The sequence below is a fragment of the Cynoglossus semilaevis genome, chromosome 8 (genome assembly GCF_000523025.1).
Source record: "Cynoglossus semilaevis isolate Cse_v1.0 chromosome 8, Cse_v1.0, whole genome shotgun sequence".
NCBI classification, from domain to species: Eukaryota; Metazoa; Chordata; class Actinopteri; order Pleuronectiformes; family Cynoglossidae; genus Cynoglossus; species Cynoglossus semilaevis.
The window spans coordinates 27,162,304-27,173,502 of record NC_024314.1 but is presented as its reverse complement, the minus strand read 5'-3'; positions in this window follow the sequence as shown (position 1 = coordinate 27,173,502).

Sequence of the window (11,199 nt, the reverse complement as noted above, 5' to 3'; positions counted from 1 at the left end):
CAACACATACAGGATGCGACTCAGGGTCATGACAGGTCAAGGTAAAGTATTAACCGTAAAAAAAAAAAATTAAAAAAAAATTAACAAACAAATTTATAATAGACTGTGGCGGCGAGTGGGGGGGGCAGAAAAACATGTAAGACAAGGTTGTAAAAGGTATGTGGTGAAACAAAAAGGGAGAAAAAAAAACAAAGTTACAGCTTTGTCATGAGTGAAGCCAAGGAGAGGGTAAATATGGACGTCAGATAAAAAAAAAAAAAAAAAAAAAAACAAAGACAGAGAGGTGTTAATCAACCTGTGTGTGTGTGTGTGTGTGTAGGAGAGAGGAATAAAAGGAAGTAAAGACATTGTCAGAACAAGAAGAAAGGAGAGAGGAAGAGAAAAAAACTCATTTACTGAGCAGAGCCAGACTTGAAAACAATTATCTGCCATCTCCATTTCCTCGGCGGAGGAGCAGCCTGTTTTGTGAGGCTCTTTGTTTTTCTCAAGGACATATTCATTATTTCAGATGAGACCCATTTGAGTATAAATAAAGACTTTCTCTCCTCTCCGTCAGACTCGCTGGTGCTGTGATGTTGCATCTGAGCCGAACGTGGCGACGCCTTTGAAAGGGAGTGTGATGAAAGCCCATCTATGCCACTAATGCATGTTCATTAAGTTCAAATTCTCTTTTATTTCCAACCTCCTTTTTGTTAAACACCATTCGAGCCCCGGTGCTAACACCTCTGTTATTCAGTGTTTGAAAACCCGGCACTGGAGCAAACTGTGACATCTTATTCTGCCGCTCGCCGCCCACAATAATAGCCCCCTGTCCGAATGGGCCCTTTGAAAGCGGGCCACATCTTCTGCAGGGGCTTCCGTAGCCCGGGCTGGAACTAATCACATCCGGATAAAAGACAACTGCGAACAAACAGCAAACAAGAGGCCAGAAGTCTTTCATGCCTTTCGGGAGTAAACACACACACACACACATTTACAGAAAACGTTTCTCGACAACAGATGAGTAAAAATTTCCGACTTTGCAAGTGATTCATTTTTTTTCGGCCGGTATTCGCGGCCCCTCCGTTTCGCCCTGAGGTCACGGCACCAAACAGAAATGGAAATAAAAAAACGACAGGAAGGTCGACGCAAAAAATAAACCACACAGGTATCAGGTCCTGTCGTGGCTGTCGAGGAGGCGGGGGGAGAGAAGAGGGAGGGATTTTATCTCCTCAACGCTCAAAGATCTTTGCATGTGTGGAAGTGAAATAAATAAATAAATAAAAGATTAAAAGTGAGAGCAGAGACAAAGAAACACAAACACACAAATATACACAACTCCATATAAACGGCCTTCGACGCTGCTGCATTCCACACTTAATTGAAAGCAAAAAAAAAAAAAAAAGAGAGGAGAGAAAAAAGAAATGACACACGCACCACTCTCTCCAAAGTAAACTTTTCACAGTGGCAGACCGACCAATCACATGGGACGACCAGGTCTCGGGGGTCCCACCCTCTAGAAATAGGCACAGATGACCTATTGTTGGAGCTGAGGCTGTCGTCACACACACAGACACACACACACAAACACACACAAGTATGTATATTCACAGAAAAGACTGAGCTGTAAACGTGTTCACTGAGAAAAAAAAATAAAAAACTGGATTGGAGTGAAAAGCAGTTACTTTGAGAGTGGGCTTTATTTTAACACCTCTTTAATTTTAAAACTCTACCTGCACTAGGGGGCGTGTGTGTGGGGGGGGGATAGGGCTGTAAAAATGTATTTAAAAAAAAAAAGTGTCTTTACAGCCTTGCTCAGCACACCTTTACGCCGCAGCGGAGAAAAACACCCAGGAATACATTTGCGCTCCTTAATTTGTGCGTATTAACGTGATGTGACATTTACTGCACGTCAAAGTGACAGCAGGCCTGTGAGAAAGTCTGCACAACACTTTGATCTGAGCTCCTGTGGCGGCAAACACCCTGTCAGGATCACGACAATGGACAAAAAAAAAAAAAAGTATTTTATTTCCGACTTCTGTTGTAAAATGACCTCAGGGTTAAAACTTTTTGTTTTTATCAGTGATTCAAATGAGAAAATCATCCAGAGAAATAAACATTTTTCAGAATCTGGACTAAAACACCACGGTGTTCATTTATTTCCCCCGCTGGAAATTTTACAGCTGAAAATTTTTCTAGAACATTTCCGCAACTAGTTTTTGTTTTAACGCAAACACAGACGCACAGACACGAGAGAGAGAGGGAGGACGGGGAGAGGGGAGTCGGGGGGGGACTAGGGGAGGGGGACATCTGTGCTGAACACTGACCAAAATCCACAGCGACTTCTCTCACAATACAATTTTGTTGGGAGGTGTTAGAATTTGTTTCGAGTTGATGGCACAGCCTCCATTTTTGAGTTGACTTTGATATCATTCTGCGAACAGTGAAATGTCTGGATAAGTGTTGCGTTCAGGGCCAGCCATCTGTACCGTCTCCAACTCCAAAGCAGTCAGATGCAGAGCGTGTCCTCAGTTTAAATCGGGGGGAGGAGGGGGAGCGGGGGGGGTGAGGGTTTGGAGCGAAGAGGGGGTGGTGTTTATACAACGGTTCACTGCTGACATCTACTGGACGCAGAGAGAAGTCCAAGCGGTGGAACATCTCCCGACGGACCAACGTTCTAGAACTTTCTCTGACGAGTCCATAATTAAAGTTCTTTATCAATACGTCGACTCCGACGACAGCACGAAACGAACTTTGGAAAAAAATAAACAAACATCAAGTTTGAATAATGCGATAAGTTATTTCTGAATAGGATTCGATTCAATCATTATGAAAAGTGTGAGCCAAAAACTGACCTCTAATGTCGCAAAAACATCGAGAAAGTAAAACAGTCTTTCTCGACGTGGATTAAAACTGTTGTCTTTAATTTTTTTGCTTAAAAAATGTGATAATTATTTTATTACCACACTTAGCCTTTTGCTTAAAAAAATTGATAATTATTTTATTACCACACTTAGCGACACATTATTTTAAAATATAACAATAACGTTATCATTAAAGTCAATATGAGCAGCAACATTCTCTGCTCTGGAGTTTTAATAATAATAGTTATTATTACATCACCTCCACCTCCTTAAATCTAATTAAAAAAAACTTCAAGTCACACAAACATGAAGTCATGTATGTTTTTACACGTGATCAAAAACATTTAACAAGAAAAATAAAATAAAAAATAAAAAGCCCAAAAAGTTTCTTGGCTAAATTTTCCTAAACAGTTCGGTTAAATTACGTTTGTAATAATGTAAATATGAATTGTCGGGTGATAACGTCCCATAGTCCCAGCTGAGACATCAGTTAATATAAATGTCACAGTGGAAATGACAAACAGAAGCTGTTACGAGTTTAATTTGAAAAAAAAAAAAAAACCCATTGCTTGCTTTCCACCTTGTTTGCATGTGTCTGTCCATGTGTGCCTTAGGAAATCACTTCAGACTAAAGAGAGCAAAACAATCAGTGTGCGGAGCTCAGATAAAAAAAAAAAATGGAAAAGATCTCCCGTGTGGAGAAATGTGATTACTGTAATTTTTTTTTTCTTTCTCCATAACACAATTCTCATCCAATTCTCCTAATTGTTGCCTCACGTTCCTATCAGCAAATTGTTTCTGTTCCAGCCGTTTCAGTACGCGGGGGATCGAGTCGGAGACTTCATCCGTTACAATTAGGAACAAAACGCTAACCTACAGTATCTATTACAGCCTTTTCTACTCTTTATGATAGCGAGTATGGCTCAGAGGCTGGCGCAGCGCAGTCGCGTCTCACAATAAAATCCGGTTGTTGTTGTTGTTGGATGTGAAAGAGGGAGATAGAGAGATAGAGAGAGAGGGAGAAACTCCAGACAAAAGCAATCGTCATAATTATTTGTCCCTCGGTGGTGTCGCTCCTGCTTTTATGAACGACGATGGCTTTGACGATGACAATGACTGAGATTAGGCCCAGCTGAGGGAAGGTGGGGGCGAAAAAATAAAATAAAAGAGAGGGGGAGAAAGAGAGAGAGAGAGAGGGGGGAGTGAAAAGGAGTTAAAAGTGGAGAATGGCAATAAGATTAGAGTGGAAGAGCGCTCTGTGATAACTGCCAGCCAACAGCCTGTTTGATCCTGAGGGATGGCGCGGGGATGTAAGGCGTTTGAAGCTGACAATCCCTTTGTGATGATAACACATGTTTTTCAGTACGCGCACTGATCCTCCCTCTCCTATTGTATTATGGGCAGCAGACGGCAGCTGCCTGGGCATTGTAGCGCTGCCGCTAATCTGAAACAATATCTGTAGGCCCTGCGTGGTTATGAGCAGCTGTCGGCATTGTTGGAAGCGCCTGCTGATCTGCTTCAGTATCTTTAGCCCCTCGTTTAGCTCTTTGATCCTCTCCCATTATGCCTCCTTTCCCATCACCACCAGCGACTCATTTTGGCAGAGCTGTGCTGGAATGTTGAATGGAAAAGGGAAAAATACACGGGGGAAAATAAAACACACGGCGCTCCCATCAATAGTTCATCTCTGAACGTACGTTTTGAAACGTTTTCTCCGTTTTCCGTCTCCCCTTGGGTTTTCACGCCTGTCGCAGCTTTTTGGGGCAGAGAGTTACTGTCAGATGAAAATGTACTTTCTTTATTTGTTTGGGCTCAGTCACTGTGTACGGACTTTCAGTGAGAATATCTGCAGCACGTAAAATGAAACGTAATAATCATCAAGTTTCATTTTACTCAGTATGTACTGTAACCTGGTCCCGTTTAGTTGAGCACCATGACAATATACTTGCAGGAATTGAAGAAAGACACACATGAAGATTATATTCAATCTTCTTTCGCTGTAACATAGACGAATGAAGACCACTTAAGTGAAATTAGCTAATTTTCCGCAGTACAACTGATTATCTCCTACGGCACACTAATGTGCCACAGCTCAGTGGTTGAGAACCACCAGTTTAGTTTAGGAATGACAAAATTACCACCAAAACAAGATGCAAAAACATAAAAAATATATTATTAATAAGATACTCTCTCCTAGTGGGCACAATTGTCAAGCTAATGCGCTAATTACGGACGAGAAACAAATCATATACGAGGCAAATTACAACCTGTTAACACCTTTGACTGTTTGACCAAAACAGTTAGAGGTAATGAGACGAGGTAGGTGTAGCGGGGGGACGGGAGGGGGAGACACTCGCAAGACAGAGACAGATACAAGCTGCAGACAATTAACAGAAACATAAATATCTGGCTGTGCTAAAGCAGGCTATTAATCAGTTATAAATAGAGCGAAGGAGCCTTTTGTGATTAACGAGGTGAGACTCACTGTTAATTACCGACTCCCTCTCCTCTGGTAATAAGATTGGCACAGTGAATGGGCATGAACAAGACTGCCACGTATGTTTGTCCCCGTCTCTCTGTTCTCCCCATCGTCTCTCATGTCAGGCTTGTTACCAGCCGCCATGACACGACTGTTCACCTTGTGAGAGTGGGAGTGTGTGTGTGTGTGTGTGTGTCTTCATTAGGCTGTAGAGACAAAAATATGGCTCACAACCAGCTGTGTTTGAGGGTCAGGATTACATTTAAAACATAAGTTATGTTTCACAAAAAACAAAAATTAAAAAATGAGGTTTTGTCCTTCAAGAAAGTCTGTACAGGACACTGCCACTACAACACACTTGATGCACATGATGCATTATGGGAAACCAAACTACAACAAATGCACAGTTAATAGGGCAGAGATGGGAGTTTATGAGTTCAACATACAGTAGAAGAAGGTTCTGTACAGATTGAGATCCACCTTTACAGACAGAGCAACTCCTGTCAACGAGTCATTTGTATCGATAACTTTGGTGCAACGGCTAATTTAAGAAAAAATAATTGGATGTGAATGGAGACCCAACATTCAGGAGACCACGACGCAAGGGAACGCCACCTTTAACATGCATCTGAGTAAAGACTGAGCGTCAACAGTCGAACGTTTAGTGAAAACTAAATACTTTGACAAATTAATTAAGTGCTAAATTATCCCTAAAATTAAGACACATTTCACAGGATCCATTGTTTTCAAAAGCCACTGAAAAGTTCTCTTTTACTAAAAGTCTGCTCCGTCCTCCTGACACACCAACAGGATGTGCCGATGTGAGACGACCCCTTTATTTCGACGCGTTCTCTCAGCTGTACTATCTCTCTCCTAACCTTCACCACCGACAGACCACACTTCACCTCGGCGCTCCATCAAAGAGACTCACGTACCCCGAGCCCTGGGGCCGCGCAAGTATTAGCCATTTGTACAAACGTCTTCGGCTGCTACGACCTTTTTTAGTTGGAAATGAAAATGAGTGGAGGCACAAAGAAGCCAATATTGGATCCTGCTGTAAATTAATGTGTGTATTATCCGAGTGGTTGAAGCCCCGGGAAGAAGATAATTCAATTAGAGTCAGTGATTTGGATAATGCACTGTTGTACAACAGCGTAGTCACATCAGCGAGATGAAAGTCAGGCCTGGTTCAGGTGAGTGGGAAATATTAACTTCTGTTACTCACACTTTTACTGCAGATAAATATAAAATGGTGCCATTTTGTAGATTGTTAACATGAAAAGACTATAAATTAAATCTTTGTTTCATGTTAATGTGGTCGAGTCACTTGAGATTATTTTGAGGGTTTTTTTATTTTACATCCAAACTTTTCAAATTATTTCAGTTAGATTTTAGATTATCCTTCTCTAATACTAATATTTACTAGTATTAGACAACAAGGATACTGAATATATGTGCAGTACAGTATAAGGTTTGAGGAACTGAACACTAACAGATTTCTTTCTGGGCGTTTGCTGCCATCTAGTGGACATAATTGGCTTCAACTCTTGCCTGCGCGGTGTGTACAGTACTTGGTAAAAAAAAATTTTTTAATTTTAGTCAAGCTTAATGGTTGCAGACCCCTGGACCAGACTGAGCAATTTTCTTGGAAATATTTTGAGTATTCTTAAAAAATTAGCTAATTTTAAACAACTTTTGACTACGAATATTTTTGCTTCATTTTGCAAACCTTTAACTTACACCAATTTATGTTTGTCTATTTGTCAAGAACAGGTTTATCTTCGCACAGTTACAGTACACAAATACAACTTGAATGTCTAGTATCCAAAAGGAGAATACTTGAGTACTTTGAACAGCATAACCCACAGTTGTGTGTACTTCTGGTAGGCCTTGTAATACTACGTCATCAGTTGATCATAGAAAACAATTCAGGTATTTCAGTGGTGTTTGCATAAACAAATACTTGTTATTGATTGATAACACTTTAAAAAATACAATCCGTTAGCATCGATACATACTTTAAATGATTAGACTCACGTTTGTTGTCCTGTTGTTGTTGTTGTTGTTGTCCTGTTGTTGTCTTTGTTGTTGTTGTCCTGTTGTTGTTCTGCTTCGTGTCCTCACTGTAGTTTGTGTTGAACTCGCACAGCCATTTCCCAAAGACTCGTCTCCTATTCACGAAACACCGCCTTCAAGTTAATTCGGAAGGAATATCGGTGACGATACTCGGTATAGCTAGTTTTTTTCTTCCTGTCGTGTTCCTGTTGTGGTACTTAGTCTCCACTTCTGGTTGGACGCTCGGGTTAACGGTTAACGGTTTGTTTACGACGCCTGTTGTTTTTGTTTTTTCCCCTAACACTGCACAAAGTTTGTGTTTCTTTGTCTGTTTGTTTGTTTATATAAGCAGACTTCTTCATAAACACTCAGGGGCGAAAGGAAAACATTTTGTCAGGCCGCAACTGTCCAGGCTAACCTCGCCGTCGTCCGCTAACGGCTACGTTGAGCTCCTCCAGCCGAGGGACAAAATAGCAAACACCTGCAACTCATGAAGTTAATGATAGCTCGCTTCAATTATGTTCTACTTCCGGTGACTCTAGGGGGCGTTGTTTAGTCCAATAAAATAACACAATGACGCGTGCTAACTGCTAGCATAAATAAATCAACGAGTAGAAGTCGTTAATTTACGGCACCAATTTTTTTTTACTCATAGGAATTTACGACAACTGAGCCGTAAGTTGCGGTGAAATGACAAATGTGGAGCGTCATTTAAAATTAAAACGTATCATCGGTTTCACAAATAAAGAACGTTTTTGGGTTTGTTTGTTTTTTTGTTTGTTTTTTGGGGGTTTTTTTTCAGTTCTCGTGTATAACTTATTACGGAGCTCCTAAAGGGTCTCGAATATAACTTATTACGGAGCTCCTAAAGGGACATGGTGGGGGAATAAAAAACGTTTCTGGTGCTCATCTGTGAGTTTCCGGTGAACGGAACGTTTCACGTGCTGACCGTATATTACTTCATTCCTGTACTATTTCTCCGTCAATGTGACCATAATAAATCAAAAAGTCTCAAAAAATAGACCGATCGACTATTTTAGTGGTTCTCACACCACACAGGAGAGATGTTTATAATTGTTTATAAAGATGTTTCCGTTTAAATGAATTTTCCCCGCGTTCCACTAGAGAGCGCTCGCGTACGTACCACAGTTTGAGAAGCACTGACCTATTTCATTGGTCAATTGTACTCTACAACATTCCCGACGACACAAGGAAAAGACGTGTATGAGGGTAAATAGAATTTATTTTTGCAAAGCAAGTTTACAGTATTGGAAATGTTCTCTTACCCCGCACAACGTTTTACTTTAATGCACATCTTTAGAAAAGAACTTCTATGTACACAGCTTTCAACTCATGGACAAGCAATGATATCACATTAATTTACTGTACATATAAACATATGCTACAGCGTCAGAGGGATTCGAGGTTTCTTTTTACAACGTTAAATACAAACATCTGTTGGTGTAACGCCGGCTCATCGTAGTGATCAGAAATCAAATTTAATCTTGGGGGGGGCAGCCATCGTGCATTTCTAACTCTTGAGATGATTGTGACAATAAAAATCTCAAGAATATTATTTATGGCATTAAGGGATGCGTGCCGTGAGTCCATACGGTCTAATTATCCTAAACATCATGTGACAGAATCATTAAAATAATAATAATAATAAATAAGTTTGAAGAACTCATTCAATTTATATTCTTTTCCACCCAGGCCACACCCACTTTAAAGGTTCATTACGTTCCTTAAATGATTTAGTTACACATCCCGGGATCAAAGTTTAACCTTGATTAAAAGATAATCAGAGCACCTTTACCCTTCCATTTTAAATTGTAACGTACAAAACACGAGTGTTACGAGGCAGAAGACCACAGCGTGGCGCCACCTGGTCCTTTGCAGAAGTATTCACATGGTTGGAACAATACAGTCTCGTCCGCAAAAGATATCACAAAAAGATAAGATGTGCTACAGCAGCAGGCACATACTGGGAAAATATGTCCACGACAAGAAAGAAAAAACAAACAAACCCTCTTTTCCTGTTCCTGAATTCGACCCGGTGTTGAATGTTGCTGTGTTAGGAAAAACACGCACACAATCCCAAAGACCTTGAACCTAACATCTTCATTTAAATAAAGTATATATATAAAAAAAACTGCAACAGCTACCATTCTATTCCTCTTTCCTACATGGAAAATAAGAGTGCATTATGTACAAGCAAAACAGGTCAGCACTTTGGTGTGGGCTAGATAAAGTGATCAACATATTAACATGGTTAGTTTTACAATGGGGGGGGCGTCCAAAGAAGCAGGACTTAATGAGTACTGACGGTAGCGTTTTTCTTTCTCTCCAACAGATGGCGCCCTTGCTCCACAGATCCAACATGCACACATCTGCCCTCTGTTAAAGTCGAACTTATCAATGTGGTTTAAAGGTATTTTGGAAGTCAATTATCCCTTTAAATGTCGTCGCCAAATAAACGTACTTTTTTTTTTTTAATAACCCAAACGCTAACTTGTCCCAAAAACCATCGTTTTAACGGAAATGTCAGTCAGCACTGGCTCAGTCAAACAGGACGTACAGTGGTTTTCGAAACATGTTTCTCATCTTCAAAGTACTTCAACGGTCACTTCCTGACAACAGTGTTTGTACACGGGCCGAATGTGATTCCCAAACGTTCCCTGAAGTGGAGCAGACAGTGTAGTAGTTTGGTCTCGTCCAGTACGGCATGGCTTACACGCAATGTCACAGTGAATAAAAACTCCCGACGCTGCTTATAAATCGACTGTCTGACTGACAATAATATATATATATATATATATTTTTATATATATATATATATTTATTTTATTTTTTAAATCACCTCTAGCTTAATGAACTTGGAATGTTCCACTTTGTCTCCGGTCCAGATGAAGGTGAAAAACTAACTGTCAAAGCCAACCCGAAAAAAAAACTAAAATACAGTGAAAATATCCCTCAGGTGAAATTGTTGTTTGGTTACACAACGCTTGAGCCTGAGGTAAAGGTCACGTGTAAACACTAGGAGTATTTCTACGAGTGGATTTTGTTTTCCTTTTCTATGTTCAGTGAAGAATGACAAAACAGAAACCCTCACCAAACTGCACGGCAACGACGACGACGTGGCTATTTTGGTGTACTACAAATCAAAAGATTGTTATGGGTAAATAAGGGTAAAAAATAGAAGTCACAAGACAGACCGCAAGTTTCCTCCCCCTAACTCCCCCCACCCTCCCATCCTCTTTTCCTGCAGTATTGCTTATAACACGAGATTGCACTTTTTCTTTCTTTGAGTTTTCTTTTTTTTCCGTCTCCACGTTCATCGCAAACAAAGAAGCATTGTGCTCCTCCAGTAACACACAATCGTATACTGGCTATCGTGGGGGTCGAGGGAACAGGGGGGGGCTTTCCCCTCTACTGTGCATATATAGATGTGGACTCCATACAGTCAGATTAGTTCCACTTTTCTAGCCTGGATGTTACTTCTTCGTATAGTCAGAGAATTAACTGTAAAGTTGTTTTGAAATGGCTCAGAAACCTTCAGTAGGTTGATGTCCTTCACTACTATCAGTCAATAATTCCTGTCTATGTCAACAGTAGGAGGTGCTTGTAACGAATGTTCTCGTCCAATAGGCGACGAGCTGCATACGATGGATTGGGCCGCGGCCCAGCAGAACTCTAAAAGACACAACAATGGTACCTGGAAGCACTGACCAGAAACGACTGACTCTTAGTCTGGCTCTTCCCTAAACAGACCCTTAGGTGGCGCTCTGCTGTGGGCATGTCAAGTGCAGAGCAGGGAGTGGT